Here is a 21,109-nt window from a genome sequence, read left to right as displayed (position 1 = left end):
TTGCAAGTTTGTTTCCTTTTTCTTAACACCGTTAATACAGTTGCGACTTGACTTCGAGGAGCAACTCATAGAACGTGGTGTGGTAGCCTTTTTTGAGGTTTTCAAAGACTGGTGATTTTTGAAGCTTTTCCAAAACTTTCCCAACACCGTGCTTCGCAAGACGAAAAAAATCGCAAGATGACAAAACTCGCGGAACGAATTAATTTCGTCTTGCGAGGCACCACTGTAGGTACCACTCCGACAGGAAGGTAAACGGCGTTTCCATGCGCTCTGGCACTCATCACGGTCCTCCGTGCACCAGAAGCAGTTTAGTCCGGCTGTCCACATGACCCGGAAAACTGTCCACGGACAAATGCTGGCTCCCTCGCCCTGAAAGCGAGATGAGCACCGCAACCCCATAGTCGCCTTTGACTGGACTTAACCGTCCAGGGGTCCTTTACCTTTACCTTAGCTGCTGAAAACCAGATTATCGCCCAGCCCTACTGCGCACCCTGAACCTTTTCAGAACCGAATACCTTCTTTAGTCTCAACCTGCAATGGGGAAGGACTGTATAGGTCAGGGGCCAAGAACCTGGCTTGCATGCAGAAGGTCCCAGGTTCGAATCTCTGAGGGCATCTTCAGAGTGGGCTGCAAAAGACCCCTCCCTGGAGATGGTATTTAACACGTCAGATTTAATCAAATAAATGAGGGATATTTGGTGTTATGTTGGAGGGGACAGCCAGGAAACAGGGAATTATGTTCACATGTGGTGGGGGTGTAAATATGTACAATTTTTTTTGGACAAAGGGTGTTTAAGGAGATAACAGAAATCACGGGGTTAAAGCTGACCAAAAGTCCAGAAGTAGCACTATTATCAATTTACGATGGGGTGGGAGGTTCACAGGCTATAAAGGACTTGCTCACCAATTTATTGACAGCAACCACTACTATGCTATAAGGTCCACTATCCTGTAATATTCCATATGAGCCTGTTCTACTGATGAAGCCTAGGATGGCAAAACAAGGCTAATATTCCGGAAATCCTCGTCTTAGATTCTGTGGAAGGATTCTGTGGAACTGTAACAAACCTTTCATGTGGATGGTTTGGACTCTATGAACAGACAGGTGGAATAGACACTTTTACATGTACGGACCTTATGCATGAACTGACTAGATCAGTGGTTCTCCACCTGCGGGTCCCCAGATGTTGTTGGACTACAACTCCCATCATCCTGAGCTCTGGCCTTGCTAGCTAGGGGTGATGGGAGTTGTAGTCCAACAACATCTGGGGACCCACAGCTTGAGAAAGGCTGAGCTAGAGAATGAACTGATCCACTGGGTCTTCTGCTTTTTTTCGTTGAACTTTATGAGACTTCCGTTGAAATCTACAGTTTGATACAATGGACATGATACCTTATTTATTCAAAAGTACAGCCGGCTTTGTCTTGTGTGTTTACTGAGTACGTTTCACGTAACCAGAGGTTTGTCGCCGTTGTTTAGCTAAGGAAGTGGAAGGGAGCTGGCGGGATATAAAATGGAAGAACGGTACAAAGAGGTTTGGGATAGAGCAAGAAATTAAAATGTGCCCATTAAGGTAAGATGGGGAATATGTAGGAGAAACGATTTTGAAAAGATAGGAAGGATGTTCGCAGAATTTGTAGTGTTAAAACGGAAAGGGGTTAAACCAGTGCGAGAGGCGTCGAAATTTTGGGTCTGGCTGTATAATGCAGTTTCCTATTTTCCTAAGTTCCTATGAGGTCTGTGGGTGGTGGAGGCAGAAAAATCTCTCTCTCTGTGACTGGTGGTTCTTGGCTAAACCGGCAGCTCTCCTTGGACCGCCTCGCTCGCCCTCCCCACACAACAGCCTTTGTTCCAGCCTTGTCCCCTGGAAGTCTTGTAAAAACCCGTAGAGGGTTGGGTAAACTGAAGGGGGATGCGTCACTCCGTCCTGGAGAGGGCGAGAGCAAAAGGTCGCTCCGTCTGGGAAACAATGAATTCATTCAAGAGAGGCGGCAGGTCAGAGAGGAAAAAGCGGAGGCCTCCGACATCGCCCTCCTCCCCATTCCTCGCCCTCCCTGTCCCCAGGACCATATGAGAACATTTCACCATGCTGTGTGGGGAAGGGCAAGGGGGCAAAACATGGAGCCTGGGAGCAGAGATGGAAAGGAGAGGACCGGATGGAGGAGAAGGATGCAAGGACGCCACGCACATCACATCGCAAACCTCTCTCTCCATTCTGTCTGCCAAGACTTCAGAAGCTCAGGGCAGCCTCCTGGATGAGGCCAAAGGCTCATTGAGTCCAGCATCCTCCGTCTCACGGCGGCCAAACAGAGGCCTGTGGGAAACTCTCTGTTTCCAGCAACCCGGGATTCAAAAGCATCTCTGCCTCCGACCATAGCCATATAATAATAATAATAATTTATTATTTATACCCCGTCCATCTAGCTGAGTTTCCCCAGCCACTCTGGGCGGCTCCCAATCAAGTGTTAAAAACAATACAGCATTAAATATTAAAAACTTCCCTAAACAGGGCTGCCTTCAGGTGTCTTCTAAATGTCAGGTACGGTGGTTGTTTATCTCTTTGACATCTGCAGGAAGGGCGTTCCACAGGATGGGTGCCACCACCGAGAAGGCCCTCTGCCTGGTTCCCTGTAACCTCACTTCTCGCAGTGAGGGAACCGCCAGAAGGCCCTCGGTGCTGGACCTCAGTGTCCGGGCTGAACGATGGGGGTGAAGATGCTCCTTCAGGTATACAGGACTGAGGCCTTTTAGGGCTTTCAAGGTCAGCACCAACACTTTGAATTGTGCTCGGAAACATCCTGGGAGCCAATGTAGGTCTTTCAAGACCGGTGTTATGTGGTCTCGGCGGCTGCTCCCAGTCACCAGTCCAGCTGCCGCATTCTGGATTAATTGCAGTTTCCGCGTCACCTTCAAAGGTAGCCCCACGTAGAGCGCATTGCAGTAGTCCAAGCAGGAGATACTTTTCCATGTTTGCCCCAAGCTGGAAAGACAACATGATACCCACTAGGGCCGACTGGCAGATGAAATTACTGGATTACGCAGAAATGGCAAGATTACCAGGGAAAATCAGAAACCAGGAGGATCAAAACTTCAACAAAGAACGGGACAGATATATACAGTGGTACCTCGGGACACGGGTGGCGCTGTGGGTTAAACCACAGAGCCTAGCGCTTGCCAATCAGAAGGTCGGCGGTTTGAATCCCCGTGACGGGGTGAGCTCCCGTTGCTCGGTCCCTGCTCCTGCCAACCTAGCAGTTTGAAAGCATGTCAAAGTGCAAGTAGATAAATAGGTACCGCTCTGGCGGGAAGGTAAACGGTGTTTCCGTGCGCTGCTCTGGTTCGCCAGAAGCGGCTTAGTCATGCTGGCCACATGACCCGGAAGCTGTACGCTGGCTCCCTCGCCCAATAAAGCGAGATGAGCGCCGCAACCCCAGAGTCATCTGCGTGGACTTAACTATCAGGGGTCCCTTTACCTTTACCTTGGGTTACAGACACTTCATGTTACAGATGCTTCAGGTTACAGATTCCACTAACCCAGAAATAGTACCTCGGGCTAAGAACTTTGCTTCAGGATGAGAACAGAAATCGTGTGGCGGTAGCGGAAGGCCCCATTAGCTAAAGTTGTGCTTCAGGTTAAGAACAGTTTCAGGTTAAGAACGGAACTCCGTTACGAATTAAGTTCTTAACCAGAGGTACCACTGTACTGTATTTGAAAGACTACTGCAAACACATGAACTCTTTGGCAGGCTTTAAGTAACTCCTGCAACGATACATAGCCTTTGGATATAACCGAGGATGGTAAATTAGATGGACTTACAACATGCAGTTTAAACAAAAGCAATTTAAAGAAATAATGGAGGGGAGGAGGAAAGTCTTGGGATTCGGAAGAATCTTGTGCAAAATTATAATATTTGTAACAACGTTATCTATGTGAGTGAATTTGTAAAACTAAATAATTTTTTTAATAAAAAAATATAGCCCTCTCCATGAATTTGTGCACTCCTCTCCGTAAGCCATCGCTGTCTCCGGTGGCAATGAGTTCCATAGTTTAACTAGGAACACCTGCTTGCTTTTATCCACCCTGAATCTTCCAACATTCAGCTTTGTTCGATGTTCACACGTTCCAGTGTTACGTGAGAGGAAGAAAAACCACTCTCTATCACCCCCTTTTTTATATATAAACTTGTACCGTGTTGTCTCTAATTCACCTTTTTCCTGAACTAAAAAGTCCTGAGACATCACCTTGCCAACAAAGGTCCATATAGTTCAAGCTATGGTTTTCCCAGTAGTGATGTATGGAAGTGAGAGCTGGGCCATAAAGAAGGCTGGTCGCCAAAGAATGGATGCTTTTGAATTCTGGTGCTGGAGGAGACTCTGGAGAGTCCCATGGACTGCAAGAAGATCAAACCTCTCCATTCTGAAGGAAATCAGCCCTGAGTGCTCACTGGAAGGACAGATCCTGAAGCTGAGGCTCCAATACTTTGGCCATGAGAAGAGAAGACTCCCTGGAAAAGACCCTGATGCTGGGAAAGATGGAGGGCGCAAGGAGAAGTGGACGACAGAGGACGAGATGGTGGGACAGTGTTCTCGAAGCTACCAGCATGAGTTTGACCAAACTGCGGGAGGCAGTGGAAGACAGGAGTGCCTGGCGTGCTCTGGTCCAGCGGGTCACGAAGAGTCGGACACTGCTAAATGACTAAACAACAACAAAAAGTCCCGAACGCTGCAATCTTTCCTCGTTGGGGAGTTGCTCTATCCTCTTGGCTGTCTTGGGATCACAGGGCAGGACATTGTTCCAAACTAAGATGTGCTCTCCTAAGACAAAGTTCCCAGCCTGTGCGCACTCCTGTCTCAGCGACGTCTACGCTGGCTTGGTCATGTCTGCAGAACGGAAGATGTCAGGATCCCCAAGGAGGTTCTCTGCGGGGAGCTGGCTTCAGACACCACTGGCAGAACTCTGCGCTAGAAAAATGTCTGCAAACGTAACATGAAGGCTGCCGAAATCAATCCCGCAGTGTGGGAATCCCTTGCAGACGACCGCAGTGCCTGGAGACAGACAGACAGACAGGTTGTGCATCCAACAGCAGTGACCAGAGGAGGAATGACCGCTGGGAGGAGGGCGCAGAGAAGAAACACCATGTGCATCTGCAGCAGCACAACTGGACGCCTTCATCGGCCCCGGCTGCAATGAAACATGTCTCTCCCATATCGGTCTCTGCAGCCACAGCAGGAGCTGCAACCGTCCCAACAGCTTGACCTCACCCCCAAAGGTGCGCTGCTACGTTATCTCCTGACACAGATGCCAACAGTAAGAAGCTACATCCCAGCCACAGGGACACGGGTGGCACTGTGGTCTAAACCACTGAGCCTCTTGAGCTTGCTGATCAGAAGGTTGGAGGTTCAAATCCCTGCGACGGAGTGAGCTCCTGTTGCTCGGTCCCTGCTCCTGCCAACCTAGCAGTTCGAAAGCACACCAGTGCAAGTAGATAAATAGGTACCGCTCCAGCGGGAAGGTAAATGGCGTTTCCACACGCTCTGGTTTCCATCACTGTGTCCCGTTGCACCAGAAGTGGTTTAGTCCTGCTGGCCACATGACCTGGAAAGCTGTCTGTGGACAAACACCAGCTCCCTCGGCCTGAAAGTGAGATGAGCGCTGCAACCCCAGAGTCGCCTTTGACTGGACTTAACCGTCCAGGGGTCCTTTACCTTTACCTTGCCTTACATCCTAACCACACTCGTGTGTGTGTGTGTGTGTGTGTGTGTGTGTGTGTAAATATATAATTTTTATTAGTTTTTTAACTTATCATTTCCAACAATAATTAAACACACTTTTATATCTTATACAATTTTTTGACTTCCATCAATCACATCTGAAAATTTTCCAATCTATTCATTTAATATACATTTCTTACTTTCGCTATTACATGTAAATCTCATAACTAATATCTCTATTCTTTCTCTACTTTGCAATGCTTACAAAACCTATTGTAGTCCTCCTAGTGTAATTTGTTGATGACAGTTGCTCTTCAAATAATTCGTATATTTCTTCCAATCTTCTGTGAATCTCTGTTCCCGCAGGTTTCAAATCCTTCCTGTCATTTTATCTAATTCTGCATAGTCCATTAATTTTGTCGGCCATTCCTCTTTCGTCGGAATTTCTTCTTGCTTCCATTTCTGGGCTAACAATACTTACATCCCAGCCACACTCAAGCCAGTGGTTTCTGCAAAAACACTCTCACACATCTCTCCATCCAGAAGGCATTGCCATCGTTCAAGAAGAGGGTGGAAGAAGGTCCACGAGGGTTTTGCCTGGGAGAATTCTGCTGCCTAGGGGTCCACACAGAGACACTCGGGGGCCACGTTGCCACGTTCAGTAGCCCCTAGGCCTGCGGCTGCAGAGGTAGCGATGAGGCTGTCAGCCAAGGTGTGGGCTTGGTAAGAGAAGTTTGACAACTACCTTCTCCCTTCCACTGCCTCCGGGCGAGACGGGCCTGGAGGAACTTGGCAAGGAAGTCTGGCAGGGCTGCCAGCTGGTGACAGGCTGCCAGGAGCCAGGCCGGAGAGAAAGAAGAGAGTCCTTTGATCCACAAATGGGTTTTCATTTCCCCCCATTCATCTCCACCGGAGGAGAGCAGATCAACACCCAAAGCTGTAGGCTCCCTCTACACACACCCCCTCGGCTTCCTTCTTAGGGGCTACTCACTCCCGAGCTAAAGGGTGAAAAGCAGGAAGATCATTAGGAAAGAAACTGGAAATAAAACTGCCGGGATCATTATGCCATTATACAAATCTGCAGCGCAGCCACCTTGGAAGTACAGTGGTACCTCGGTTCTCAAACTGAATCCGTTCCGCAAGTGCGTTCCAAAACCAAAGCGTTCCAAAGCCAAGGTGTGCTTTCCCATAGGAAGTAATGCAAAGCAGATTAATGCGTTCCAGACTTTTAAAAACAACCCCTAAAACAGCCATTTCACATGAATTCTACTATCTAACGAGACCATGGATCCATAAAGTGAAAGCAATAATCAATGTAAAGGTAAAGGTAAAGGTACCCCTGACCATTAAGTCCAGTCGTGGCTGACTCTGGGGTTGCATCACTCATCTAGTAGGGGCATGGGCCTGATCCAGCGGCCAGGCTCTTTCTGGAGTTCCTAATGGAGCCCAGTAGTGATGTATGGAAGTGAGAGCTGGACCATAAAGAAGGCTGATCGCCGAAGAATGGATGCTTTTGAATTCTGGTGCTGGAGGAGACTCTTGAGAGTCCCATGGACTGCAAGAAGATCAAACCTCTCCATTCGGAAGGAAATCAGCCCTGAGTGCTCACTGGAAGGACAGATCCTGAAGCTGAGGCTCCAAGACTTTGGCCACCTCATGAGAAGAGAAGACTCCCTGGAAAAGACCCTGATGTTGGGAAAGATGGAGGGCCCAAGGAGAAGGGGACGACAGAGGACGAGATGGTGAGACACTGTTCTCGAAGCGACCAGCATGAGTTTGACCAAACTGCGAGAGGCAGTGGAAGACAGGAGTGCCTGGCGTGCTCTGGTCCAGGGGGTCACGAAGAGCCGGACACGACTAAACGACTAAACAACAACATTCAAATTCTGCTGATCATCTCCACAAATATTAAGTATCCAGGAGGTTCTCCATATGTTCTTATGCGTATCAATGACACTGTTCCCAATGAGGTCCTTTTTTCTGACAGGCGGATCCCATAAGTCCGTTTACACAGCTCCTTGGCTTGGCATGAAGTTCGTTCCCCTGACAATGGAATCTGATGAGATGCAATTACAAAATGCAAGGCCTCGTTTCTCCCAGGCAGCTGGGAGGAGGAGGAGGAGGAGGAAGAAGAAGAAGAAGATAGGGAAGGACATGGAGTGAAATGTCTAAAGAGCTGATGGTTTTTCTTTTCAAAACCCAATCTGGCGAACGCCGGCCAAATGCCGTATTCCGGAACGAAAGCGGCAGCAAGGCAGCTGGTCTCCTCCGATAAGCTTTGCCAAATCAACATTTCAGAACGAAGGCGCTTGATGGAGCGGCTGTCTCGGGATTCGAAGGAGCAAAGCGTTAAAATTCCCCCAGGGACTGGAAAGCACCAGAAAAAGGCATTTATGGAAAACTGAAGCGGCTGATTCTTGCATCCACACTGCCTCTCTCCCAAACAAGAGGTGGTGGTGTACACAGGGGTCAAGGGTTGTTGGTCCTCCAGGGATGACCTGAAGTCTCCAAGTTGGCCCTTCCAGGTCCCAGGCAGGGCCAGATTTAGGTCTGACAAGGCCCTAAGCTACTGAAGGCAATGGGGCCCTTTATATGTCCAGCTGTCCTTTGCCAACAACAAATTGTCACTGTTTTTTGTGTTGAATAGATGCTATATGGGAGACGCGGGTGGTGCTGTGGGTTAAACCACAGAGCCTAGGACTTGCTGATCAGAAGGTTGGCGGTTCAAATCCCTACGATGGGGTGAGCTCCCGTCTTTCGGTCTCTGCTCCTGCCAACCTAGCAGTTCAAAAGCACGTCAAAGTGCAAGTAGATAAATAGGTACTGCTCTGGCGGGAAGGTAAACGGCGTTTCCGTGCGCTGCTCTGGTTCACCAGAAGCGGCTTTGTCATGCTGGCCACATGACCCGGAAGCTGTACGCCGGCTCCCTTGGCCAGTAAAGCGAGATGAGCGCCGCAACCCCAGAGTCGGCCATGACTGGACCTAATGGTCAGGGGTCCCTTTACCTTTATGGTAATTGATGGACCTAATAGGTATCTCAAGCCATTTGCACATGTTTCCGTGCAACCAGTCCATGCAGAATGTCGGCACCCTATATATAGAAAGGAGCAAACCCGTGATATTTTAGGGAACAGGCTAGTGGGCGGGGCCCATGGCTTACACCACAGGAGCCTACACAACACAAAACACTATTACTGGATGTAGATTTTATTTTATTTGTTTTTTATCTTATATTTCGGAAATGTACATCCAGGTTTTTGTTCCTTTACATTTTTGGGGGGGCCCAAGAGAGTGGGGCCCTGAGCTATAGCTTGCTTAGCTTATATGTAAATCCGGCACTGACACCCAGTCTCTCGCAGCCACGGAAGCTGACCTCTGAACGGAGGCCGGTCGCCCGGGCACTGGTCCCGGGAGGGGGCCTTAAGAGCATGAGAACAGCCATCTGGGTCAGGATGATGCCCCAGCACCCTTTTCTCACCATGGCCGACCAGAAGCCAATTATAGCAAACCCTCAAGCGCAGGATCGGAGTGCAAGAGCCCTCTCCAACTTTTGATTTCCAGCAACAGGCATTCAGAAGCTTGCTTGCCACTGACTGGCCTGATCCAGCGGGTGCTCCTTAGGCTCTCACCTGGAAATTATTCCCCTGTTCCATCTTGCCTCCGGTTCCCCCACCCCAACAGCTGTCCTTTCATTGAATCGTCGAGTTGGAAGGGACCCCTGGGGTCATCTAGTCCAGCCCCCTGCAATGCAGGAATCCCAGCTAATGGCCATCCAAGCTCTGCTTAGAAACCTCCAAGGTGTGCTGGGCCCGGGGGTGAGCCGAGAAACGCGGTCCAGGACAAAAGCAGAAATCCATCTTATGCCTGCCATCTCCCTCCCCATCAGTTTGCATATTCCACATTGATCCCAAAACACACCTCTGAGCAGAATCATTTTTAATTTTTTTTCAGTTTCTGGCGTATGCAGGCAGCTGCCGTCTAACAAGCCAGAGACTTGCTCCGCCTCGCCCAGTGCTGCCTGCACAGACTGGCAGCAGCCCTGTGATAAGAATTTTAAGGTCTTAGATATATAATAAATTTTCATAAATGTAGCAACCAAGCGCGTACATAGATCAGCACAGGAAGACCAACCTGAAACCATTTTTGATTCCCAAACTGACCAAATGTTTTCTCTGCAAGGTCAAAGGAGAATGGAAAAGCCTCCCCATTGTCTTTTCCTTCACAAATCCTGTCTTAAGGGTATGTCTGTGTTTGAATAGGGTGAGCCTGTGGCTCAGGAACTAAGTATTTATCACTACAAAAGACTGGCCAGGCTCCCCAGGGTGTCCAATCAAGTGAGCATTAATAGGTAATCTGCCAGATAGGAGATAAACAACGCACTCAGATTTCTGCTGTAGACCACCCTTTCTGTGATGTAGGTATGATGTATCTGGGGGTGGTCTTGAACTCCAGGGCAGGCAATTTAAAATGTCTATATAAGGGCGGGCACACCTTTATTCTGGGTCCTCCTCCTTTCCTGCGGGTGAGGGGAGCACCCTGTTGCAACAGATCAATAAAGATCAGGCTTACGAGCTGCTTTGCTTCTCAATATTCTCTGGTTATTTTTCTCCAACCGATGGAGAACCTAGAAAGGACTCTACAAAGGCTCTTGTGTACCCCATAAGGGAAGAAGGACAGATTTCCATTTATTACAGCTCCCACCAGCTTTCCAGACGGGGAGTGTTTCTCCCAACCCCACCTGGCGATGCAGCTCAGAATTGACCCTGCGGCCTTTGGCACCAAGGCAGGTGCTCTTCCATGGAGCCAGAGGCGTAGCAAGGTCAGGTGTGTGCTGGGCCTGGGGGTAAGCCGTGAAACACGGTCCAGGTCTGGTCCAAAATCTGAAGGTTCTTCTGGGAGTCAGTTCGACAGGGCCAAGGTAGGACACGAGGCAGGAAACCAGGCAAGGACAGGGACAGGATCTCAGGCAGGATCTGGCATATAGCAATGTTGCTCCTGTAACCTGGGACAGGGTCCTACAGCCTTTTATCTCTGTCTTAGTAACGGCCGGTCCTGATCCCCTGGCGACTCACCTCCCTGTCTCGCCTGAAGGCGAGCACTCCTCCTGTGAGTACTCAGGTCTCTCCTTCTCTCAGACCTGAGTCTCTGCAGCTCAGGAGATGTCGGTGGGTTACTAGACCCAGAGGCCGCCTCAGCCTCCCCTGACCCAACTGGTAGTGGAGCAGCTGTAAGTGATGGCCCAGCTGGAGCCAAGGAGGTCATCCCCACATCTGGAGCCAGGGCAGGATCAGGCCCCTGACTCAGCCCAGCTGTTGCAGGGGAACCTGTGCAGACTGGGGCTCTTCAGGATCAGGCCCCAGACTTGGTTCAGATGACGCCTGAGGCAAAGGATCCGGTGCAGACTGGGACTCCTCTGGTTCCGAGTTCAAGTGTGAGTCCCAGGCCATCACACAAGGAAGGAGAGTCGACAACCTCGCGAACAGCGTTAGAAACTGAGATATGAAAGCTAGGAGCTATTGTTCCGCCTGGCCTTTGGTCTGGACTCGGTCTGACCCTTATGTTTCCCTCCCCTTATAATTATCATCATATATACTCCTGGTATTGAACACAATTATAAAATTTATAGAAAAGAAATTTAAAACTGACTTCCAGTTAATCTCACTGTACATTGTCTACCCGTTACTTTACAACGCACAGTTACATGTTTCTTATATAACTTCTTTTTACCTCCTTACAAACTTATCTTTATACAATACAGGGATCAGTCTAATTCCGCCAAGATGTTTTCTTTTATTCCATAGTTTTCTAAATATTCTTTAAAGACGGAATCTCCTTTCTTGTAACTTTGCAAACCACCACGTACGGAGACAACCTTTGTATTTCCCAAGGTTTAGGGAAGTTTTGATGTATTACGGTGTTTTAATCTTTTGTTGGAAGCCGCCCAGAGTGGCTGGGGCAGCCCAGCCAGATGGGAGGGGTATAAATAATAATAATAATAATAATAATAATAATAATAATAATAATTATTATTTAGACCAGAGAAACCGACAGCTCCTGTGCCGTAGGAAGTACAGCGGTACCTCTGGTTACGTACTTAATTCGTTCCGGAGGTCCGTTCTTAACCTGGAACTGTTCTTAACCTGAAGCACCACTTTAGCTAATGGGGACTCCTGCTGCCGCTGCGCAATTTCTGTTCTCATCCTGAAGCAAAGTTCTTAACCTGAAGCGCTATTTCTGGGTTAGCGGAGTCTGTAACCTGAAGCGTATGTAACCTGAAGCGTATGTAACCCGAGGTACCACTGTATTCTGGTGAGCAAGGCTGGACAAAGGGGGCAGGGCTTGGGCGAGCGGCTCCCCCTTTGACTCGGCCCCCATAAAACTTTTCCACCACTTCAGATCTTCCCCCCTTCCATTTCTCCATTTGGCCTCCGGGCAAGGGAGCACCACAGCAGCGAACATTTCTGTGGCTTCGGTTCTCTAAACAGGAGCGCTGGGGAGGGCGAAGGCTCCTTTGCCAGACAGGAGGGGTGACATCAAGTCTCCGTTTCCACCCCCCGAGGTGCCAAGGGCCCCTGACCAAACAGGCAGGGCATTCTTATAGGTCTACTCTCATCATCTGGAGATGCCTTTGATTCTGCAATGCCCTTGGCTGGCTGTTCCCATTACAGTGGTACCTCGGGTTAAGTACTTAATTCGTTCCAGCTGTCCTTTGTCAACAACAAATGGTCACTGTTTTTTGTGTTGAATAGATGCTATATGGTAATTTATGGACCTAATAGGTATCTAAAACCAATCCATGCAGAATGTAGGCACCCTGTATATAGGTAAAGGTAAAGGGACCCCTGACCGTTAGGTCCAGTCGCGGACAACTCTGGGGTTTGCTATGCCTAATAATGTGTGGTTTGCTAGGCCTAATAAAGGACTGTTTCAGTGGTACCTCGGTTTACGAACTTAATCAGTTCCGGAAAACCATTCTTAAACCAAAACCATTCTTAAACGAAGCGCGCTTTCCCTAATGAGGCCTCCCACCACCAGTGCCCTTCCACCGTTCAGATTCCATTCTTAGACAGAGGTCAAGTTCATACACCGGGACACTACTTCCGGTTTTGCAGCGTTCGTAAACCAAATTGTCCGTAAGCAGGGCTGTTCTTGAACCGAGGTACCCCTGTCCTGGGCTAAAACTGGGGAGATCAAGGTACCCCATTGTTCTTGGGCCAGTTATAGCCTACTTCAGAGGGTTGGCGTGAGGAAGAAACAGGATAGGGGAGAAAGACCATATAAGCCTTGAATTCATTCCAAGAGAAGGCTGGATGTAAATGGAAGAAATAAACCAATAAACAGGTCTCCTGGGGCCACAATAGGGAGAGCCCAAAGGCCCAGGAGACTTCCAGACCAGGGAATGTGGCTAGCTGCATTATAAGGGGTTGGACGATGACCCATTGTTGTTGTTATTGTTGTTTAGTCGTGTCCGCCTCTTCGTGACCCCTGGACCAGAGCACGCCAGGCACTCCTGTCTTCCACTGCCTCCCGCAGTTTGGTCAAACTCATGCTGGTAGCTTGGAGAACACTGTCCCACCATCTCACCTCTGCCGTCCCCTTCTCCTTGTGCCCTCCATCTTTCCCAACATCAGGGTCTTTTCCAGGGAGTCTTCTCTTCTCATGAGGTGGCCAAAGTCTTGGAGCCTCAGCTTCAGGATCTGTCCTTCCAGTGAGCACTCAGGGCTGATTTCCTTCAGAATGGAGAGGTTTGATCTTCTTGCAGTCCATGGGACTCTCAAGAGTCTCCTCCAGCACCAGAATTCAAAAGCATCAATTCGAGTCCTTTCCAATTCTAGGATTTGTTTGTTTTTAAGCTTACTTGAATTCCCCTGGAAAGGGTAAACTCACATGAAGGCTGGCATTTTGATGCCAAGTAGTCGCTGCATAGGGAGTGGGTGGCGCTGTGGTCTAACCACAGAGCCTAGGACTTGCCGATCAGAAGGTCAGCAGTTTGAATCCCCACGGCGGGGTGAGCTCCCGTTGCTCAGTCCCTGCTCCTGCCAACCTAGCAGTTCAAAAGCATGTCAAAGTGCAAGTAGATAAATAGGTACCACTCTGGCGGGAAGGTAAACGGCGTTTCCGTGCGCTGCTCTGGTTCGCCAAAAGTGGCTTAGTCATGCTGGCCACATGACCCAGAAGCTGTACGCCAGCTCCCTTGGCTAGTAAAGCGAGATGAGTGCCACAACCCCAGAGTCAGTCACGACTGGACCTAATGGTCAGGGGTCCTTTACCTTTTTTTTTTTTAGACACTGCAGAAGATTTCCATGCCTAAGGGTTTGCAATCTGACCATGAGCACCCACCTGGAGCCCTGCTCGGATGCCAACTCTGGGTCCTATCCTGGCTGCTGCATCCTTATGTGCAGGAATGTATGACTCTGCCTGAGCCAGACCCATTCAGTGCAGTCAATACCCAGAACCAGAAACGTTACTAAAGAAGCTATTGCTTATTTCCCAAAATTAATGTGGTTGAATTTTTTTTAAGACACCAATGTGGTTATCTTGCCAAAAGAATCGGATCTTGGCAGCATACATAGGAACTCAATGGAAAACAACCACCGATCTTACATTGAACGCTTGGGTACCACTCACTCTGGAACTTAGGTATAATGGAGCAATTATAATTTGAGATTTCGACAGGGACTATTTGGCATTCCTTCATGACATCGTTTTCAAGACATGGCTGGCAAATCTGGAAAGATCCTTGATAATCTGGCAACGTTGATCGTCTTTGCTGTCTTAACCCACATGCAACTGGACTCATTCTGCGTGCCTCCTTTATAGTTTTGCTCGTCACCTTTTAATTTTTGTTTGCCACGGACCGGCGGCTGTTCCCAAACCACCTTCTCCCCCCATCCAATCTCCAAAATAACAGCGGCGGCTGTGCCCCACTGCCATCTCCTCTGCCAGCCCTCTCCACGGCTGCCGTGAAGTTTCTGGGGAAGCAGGGAGCAGAAAGCAACATATATCGTTCATGCCATCACTGCTGAAACGAAAGGAAAGGCTTTGCGGAGAAACCCAAGAAATTCCATTTCCTTCCGAGTCGTAGCGGAGGCAGATTGACCTGATATGAACCTGGCCCTTTTCGGAACACACAGAAAACCCTCAGGGCAAGGCAGGATACAAGGAGCCAAGTCTTGTCTTAGGCCAACCACATCCATACAGAGCGGCAGTGTGGTGTAGCAGTTAGTGTCTCAGACTAGGACCTGGGATAGGTCAGGGTTCAAATCCTGCCCGCCCAGCTATGAAGCTCGTTTGGTATGACCTTGCTGGAGGCTGCCCCTTAGCCTAACCCACTTCGCAGGGTTGTTGTGGTGTTGATATGAGGACTGGGATCTGTGTTCGAATCTCCAGTTGCTGCCTCTCAACCCCACCAACCTACCTACCTCACGCAGTTGTTCTGAGAATAAAATGAGGAGGGGGAGAGCCACAGTCCTTGGGAGGAAAAGGTGGGATACAAATGCAAATGATAATACAGTAGTACCTCGGGTTACATATGCTTCAGGTTACAGACTCTGCTAACCCAGAAATATTACCTCGGGTTAAGAACTTTGCTTCAGGATGAGAACAGAAATTGTGCAGCGGCAGCAGGAGTCCCCATTAGCTAAAGTGGTGCTTCAGGTTAAGAACAGTTTCAGGTTAAGAACGGACCTCCAGAACAAATTAAGTACTTAACCTGAGGTACCACTGTATTGTCAAGAATGTCCAGAGCAGAAGCTGAACCGGACCGCGATCGCAGAGTCCATTTTGTGCATGTGCAGAGTGCGTTTTCTCCCGCCGCGAAGTAACTGCTGCTGGTTGCAGCTGGCTGAGTGGGTGAATTTGAATTCCAAGCCCAGAGCTCTAGTTGTTACAACACACTGGCTCTCGATCCTTTCAGCTCCTTGCAATGCCTTCCCAGCACCTAAATAAAGGTAAAGGGACCCCTGACCATTAGGTCCAGTCGTGACCAACTCGAGTTGCGGCGCTCATCTTGCTTTATTGGCCGAGGGAGCCGGAGTACAGCTTCCGGGTCATGTGGCCAGCAGGACTAAGCCGCTTCTGGTGAACCAGAGCAGCGCACAGAAACGCCGTTTACCTTCCCGCCGGAGTGGTACCTATTTATCTACTTGCACTTTGATGTGCTTTTGAAGTGCTAGGTTAGCAGGAGCAGGGACCGAGCAACGGGAGCTCACCCTGTTGCAGGGGTTCAAACCGCCAACCTTCTGATCGGCAAGTCCTAGGCTCTGTGGTTTAATCCACAGTGCTATTCCCAGCACCTAAAGCCCCCCCCCAAAAAACAACTCCAGAGGCTTTGCACACCTTTTACAACCCATTTTCTCTCTGCGCTGCACACCTCCTTCCTTGGCTGCAGAAATGTCTTCCTCTCCTCTTTCATGTCCAAATCTTCCCCTCCAAACCCAATCCTATAAAATTCAATGCTTTTCCAATGCAGGACCCCTACCCCATTCCGCCAGAAAGAGCGCCTGACCGTTGGCCAGCCCCCTGTTCGCAATTTGCTCCTCCATATCCCACACACCCGCTACACAAAAACTGACACATGACTCCCTTTCTCCCTCCATTGAAAAACCGAGCATTGCATTCCACGCCCAGCTCCTGGAACAGATATCCCCCCCCCCTTTCTTTTCCCCACTCTCCCAACTGAAGACATCCCTGCTCTCTGCATTCAGCTGAAGAACGGATCCCAGACACGCATTTTAGGGTGCTGGATCTCGCAACCCCGACACTCGCTCGCCCGCACTGTTAAAAGCACAACAAGGGCCCAGCAAGCCTCACGGATCCGCAGGGACTTTCCTAGGAAGGATTCCTGGAGGGTGAGCCGAGCAAAGCCTCCCACTTCCTGTAGGAAGCCCAAGAACAACACCAACCCCTCAAAAAAAATAATTACGCAATGTGCACCTAAACTCTGCCCATGCACAAAGTTCAAAATGTGAGAAGGGTTGTTGATGCGGCGCTTGGTGGTTTGGCACACCGGGCTTCGCCAACCTGGCAGGCACCCTCCAGATATTTTTGACTACAACTCCCATCAGCCACAATCAGGGCTGATGGGAGTTGTAGTCCCAAACATCTGGAAGAGGCCCGGTTGACGAAACCTGGTGTGTGTGTGTGTGTGTGTGTGTGTGTGAGAGAGAGAGAGAGAGAGAGAGAGAGAGAGAGATCACACTTGTTCCTTTTGGTCTGGTCTTTCTTTAACCCTGATTCTCAGGATTTCAGAGTTGTAAGGGACCCCCAAAGGTCATCCATTCCAACCCCGTGGCAACACAGGAATCACAGCTGAAGACTCCCCCAGAGATGGCCATCTAGGCTCTGTTTGAAGACCTCCAAGGAAGGAGAGTCCACCAGAGAAGGTGGGGCGTGTGGAGGGCATCACTTTGCACTAATCCTCCCCCCCCCTTGAAGTAAACAGCGGTTTACTCCAAAGTAACTGCCCTATGGGAAACGGAGAGCCGTGTGACCCAGCAGAATCCACAGCCGGTGAAGGGTGGTAGCTCAATGGTAGAGCCGGCACCTTCCACGAAGAAGGTCCTGAGTTCAAATCCTGGGAAAACTCCTGCTGGAAACCCTAGAGAGCTGCTGCCAGTCTGTGCAGGTAATACACAGCTGGATGGGCCAAGGGCCTGACTCTGTACAAAGCAGCTTCCAGAAAGGGTTGGAGCTCCATGGCAGAGTGTCTGCTTTGCATGCAGAAAGGTCCCAGGTTCTAGTCTCAACAGCTGTGACTCCTCCATTGCAGGGGGTTGGACTAGATGACCCCTGGGGTCCCGTCCAAGTGTAAAATCCCACCATCTCCAAAGGGAGGCTGGGAGAGACTACCTGCCTGAAAATCTGGAGAACCGTGGCTGCCAGTCAGTGCTGCCCGTATGGAGTTAGAATGGACCAACGAACTGTCCGACTCATTCTGACGCAGGTTCTTCTGTTCCTAACTGGTACCCAAGATAAAAATGGTGCTCTTTTATTCTGGATTAATGCTCCCAGGGTGTGGAGTGTGAAAGATGGGTGCTTTGGTTCCATAGGTAAAGGTAAAGGGACCCCTGACCGTTAGGTCCAGTCGTGGCCGACTCTGGGGTTGCGCCACTCATCTCGCTTTACTGGCTGAGGGAGCCGGCGTCCAGCTTCCGGATCATGTGGCCAGCATTCCTAAGCTGCTTCTGGCGAACCAGAGCAGCGCATGGAAACACCGTTTACCTTCCCGCCAGAGCAGTACCTATTTATCTACTTGCACTTTGACGTGCTTTTGAACTGCTAGGTTGGCAGGAGAAGGAACCGAGCAATGGGAGCTCACCCGTTGCGGGGATTCGAACCGCCAACCTTCTGATCGGCAAGTCCTAGGCTCTGTGGTTTAACCCACAGCGCCACCCACGTCCCTTTGGTTCCGTAGAGACAAGCATAAAACATGCATCAGAGACCCACCCTGCAACTGGGCATTTTGAGCGCAAAAATAAGCCTTTTTCCACCACTGTTGATGGAGAGATCAGATGGACAGTTCCACTGCCCAGCCCTTACTTGAAACTAACGAGCTTCAATTAGTTCAACTGAGTTTCCTTGTGGGAAAGATGCTCAGTGTTGCAGCATCAGGGTGGAGCATAGGAGTCATTGAAGCAGAAGGCGACCCAACCCAAAGAGTGGCGACGGCAGCAGCGGTTCTTGCAAAAGAACAGCAACTGGAATCAGGTGAGGAACACAGAACTGTAAGTTTGGGAGGGACCCTCCAGCGGTCATCTAGCCCAACCCGCTGCAAGGCAGGAATCTCAGCTAAAGAATCCCTGACGACCATCCAACCTCTGTTTAAAAACCACCAGCGAAAGAGAATCCACCACCTTCCGAGGACGTACGTTCGAGTGCCAGCGGCTCCTGCCCTCAAAAAGTCGTTCCTAAAGTTTAGCCGGAATCTCGAAATTTGAACCCACCGCCTCAGGTCCTCCCTTCTGGAGCAGCAAGAAAAGCAAACCTGCCCTCCAAAACCCCTTGCTTGGGCGCCTTAATCCCACAACCTGCTTTTCGGTGCCAAAGCTCCGCCCTGGGGAAACGGCAAGGGTGCCTCTGAACATGCGCAGAGCGCCCAACTCCTGCCAGCGTTTGGGCTGATGAGAGCCAGGCCCCCAGAAATGCGTGACCAAAGTTTATGAGAGGAGAGGGGAGCGTGACTTCGCGGCGCAGCGGAGGGGAGGATTCCTGGCACCAGAACTTTAAAAGGCCATGCTGGGGATTAAAGAGGCCTGCCCCACAGAAGCCTGTGTGCCGGGGAGGAGGCGCCGTTCCTGCGAGGCAGTGTCCCTCAGTTCAAAGGCAGGCCAGTTATTCATCACATTTACGCCCAGCGTGTTTTACAATCCTGCCTTGCATTCTTCCCGGGACGCCAGTGCCCCACCGCGCCCCATGTCAGGAGATGGAGGAAACCAGGCTCAAGACCACGTGACGCCTAACCAGCTGCGTGCCTCATAGAGCATGTGCAGAGAGTCGTTTATTTATTGAGTTGCTGCATTTATACCCTTCCAAGGAGCTCGAAGCGGCGGCGTTATCCCCACCCTCGGCAAAACCCCACAACAATCCTGCGAGGTAGGCTGAGAGGCAGGGAGTTCCAGGGCCAAGGGAGGGATTTGAACTCTGGTCTCCTAGGTCCTGCTCTAACCACTGCACCACCCTGCCTCTCTCAACCACACCTGAAAGCAAGCCTCTGTTTAACCATATGAAACCTCAAAAACTCCCAGCACAAAGCTCTTTTGTGTTGGAATTTTTTGAGGGGTTTTTTTTTAACAAAAAGAAATTTTGGGGGACGGGGTAAGGGAGAGATAAAGAGGTCCACCTTAAATCTACCTGGAAGGTACACAGTCTTTGGCCTGAAAATGCTTTTAATCCACACTAAGCCGCACTGGCTATTACTAAGTGCGCCTGTGAGCAAAAAGCACTCTGGACATGCTCTTGAAAACCCCCTTTGTATTCCAACATTCGCTTCTCTGCCAGGATCAAAAAAACCCAAACCTTCCAGCAGAGCCAATGGGAGCAAGCTCCCCAGGAAACTCAAGGGGGCTTACTTCCGAGTAAGACATCCATGCATGCATTATAGATCCCCCACACACACACACACAAACACACCCCGGACATTTTTGGGGATCCGCTGTTTCCAAAGCGCATCGACGCGCGACTCACCCTTCCAGATTGTGCCGGAGCCGGAGTCTTCGCGTCTCCCGGTTCTCAGTTCCCAGTCCAAACCATCAACGCTGCCTCTGCCATGCTGGGGATACTGGCCGAGCCCCGCCGGGCGTGGGAAGGAAGGGAAACGCTTCTGGCTCTCAGATCCAGCTTGTAGAAAGAATAATAATTAAAAAAAACGCCTTCCTTTGACTGCACACACTCGGAGAGGTCTTTCTCGCTTTCTCTCTCTTTCTTTCTCCCCCGCCTCTAGAGCTTTTGGGGAGAGGGGGGTGGGGGCTAAGCCAGACCACCCCCCCAAGCCTCCTCTTCCAGGTTCCCCACCCCTCCTTTTCTTGCAGATTTCTGGGGGTTTGGGAGATTTCTGGAGAGAGACAAATATAGCCACCTCTCCTCTCTTTTTTTTGGAGACCAGGCGCGCAACAGATCCCAGCTGGAGAAACTGGGAGATGGGGGGGAGGGAGAAAGGAAGGGGGAGGGGAGAGGGGGTGGAGGGAAGGAGGTGGGGGGAGAGGAGAATAAGCAAATGAAGGGAGGGGGAGATGTTGCACGGAGGGGGGGGTGGCGAGGGGAGAGGAGGAGGGAAGAAAAAGCCGAGCAAGAAATTCTCTCACACTCACTTCTCCTGGAGAGTTTCCTGTGCGCAGACAGATGCGAGAGGGAGGGCGGGCTTTTAACTCCTCGCTCTCCAGACTGGCAAAGCTGCTACGTTTTCCTGGTCAAAGACAAAGACCAAAAAAAGAGGTCCCTGGTCGAGTTTTTTTGTTCCAACACGTGGAAGCTGAACCTTGAACATCCAAACGCGCGATGCATCCCCCCGGCGCGTAATTCCTTACCAAAATGATAATAGCAATGTTTGCTGGTGGTGCTGCTGTAAGTTTGGCTAGAATTGGCACAGAGGCTTCTCGCCCACAAGTAATTCTCTGGGGCCGCAGCTTTGGAAGAAGCGCGGCGAGAGTTTTTCTGAGCATGCACAAAGTGCATTTAAAACTCGTTGGCCGGTGGAATTGTCAGCTTGGCTGGAATTGGCACAGAGGCTTTCCCCCTGCTACGCCACCCATACTTAATTTTCTGGTGCCACAGCTGAGCCCCGGGGCTTTGGAAGAAGGATGGCGAGGGTTTCCTTGGGCATGCACAAAGTGCATTTAAAACTCGTTGGCTGTTGTCAGATGGTAGCCGTGTTGGTCTGGCGCAGTGGAAATAAACATC

General features: G+C 50.1%; 1 protein-coding gene across 3 annotated transcripts in view; it reads right to left on the bottom strand.

Moving 5' to 3' along the window:
- The window catches only part of PLEKHG2 (pleckstrin homology and RhoGEF domain containing G2), a 69,947-nt gene extending 49,334 nt beyond the window's left edge, over positions 1 to 20,613 (bottom strand). Inside the window, exons 1-2 of one of the 3 annotated variants that reach the window (XM_028741848.2) lie at positions 20,521 to 20,613; positions 19,898 to 20,050 (exon numbers count right to left, since the gene is read on the bottom strand). The gene's annotated coding sequence lies outside the window, so the exon portion shown is untranslated. Of the gene's footprint in view, positions 1 to 19,897; positions 20,404 to 20,520 lie in introns of those variants that run through there. The other 2 variants (XM_077932410.1, XM_077932411.1) reach the window with 2 other exon arrangements.
- Between the last annotated feature and the right edge of the window lie 496 nt (positions 20,614 to 21,109).

The sequence above is a fragment of the Podarcis muralis genome, chromosome 7, assembly GCF_964188315.1.
Source record: "Podarcis muralis chromosome 7, rPodMur119.hap1.1, whole genome shotgun sequence".
In the NCBI taxonomy this organism is placed as follows: Eukaryota; Metazoa; Chordata; class Lepidosauria; order Squamata; family Lacertidae; genus Podarcis; species Podarcis muralis.
This window is presented reverse-complemented; position numbering and strand designations above follow the sequence as displayed.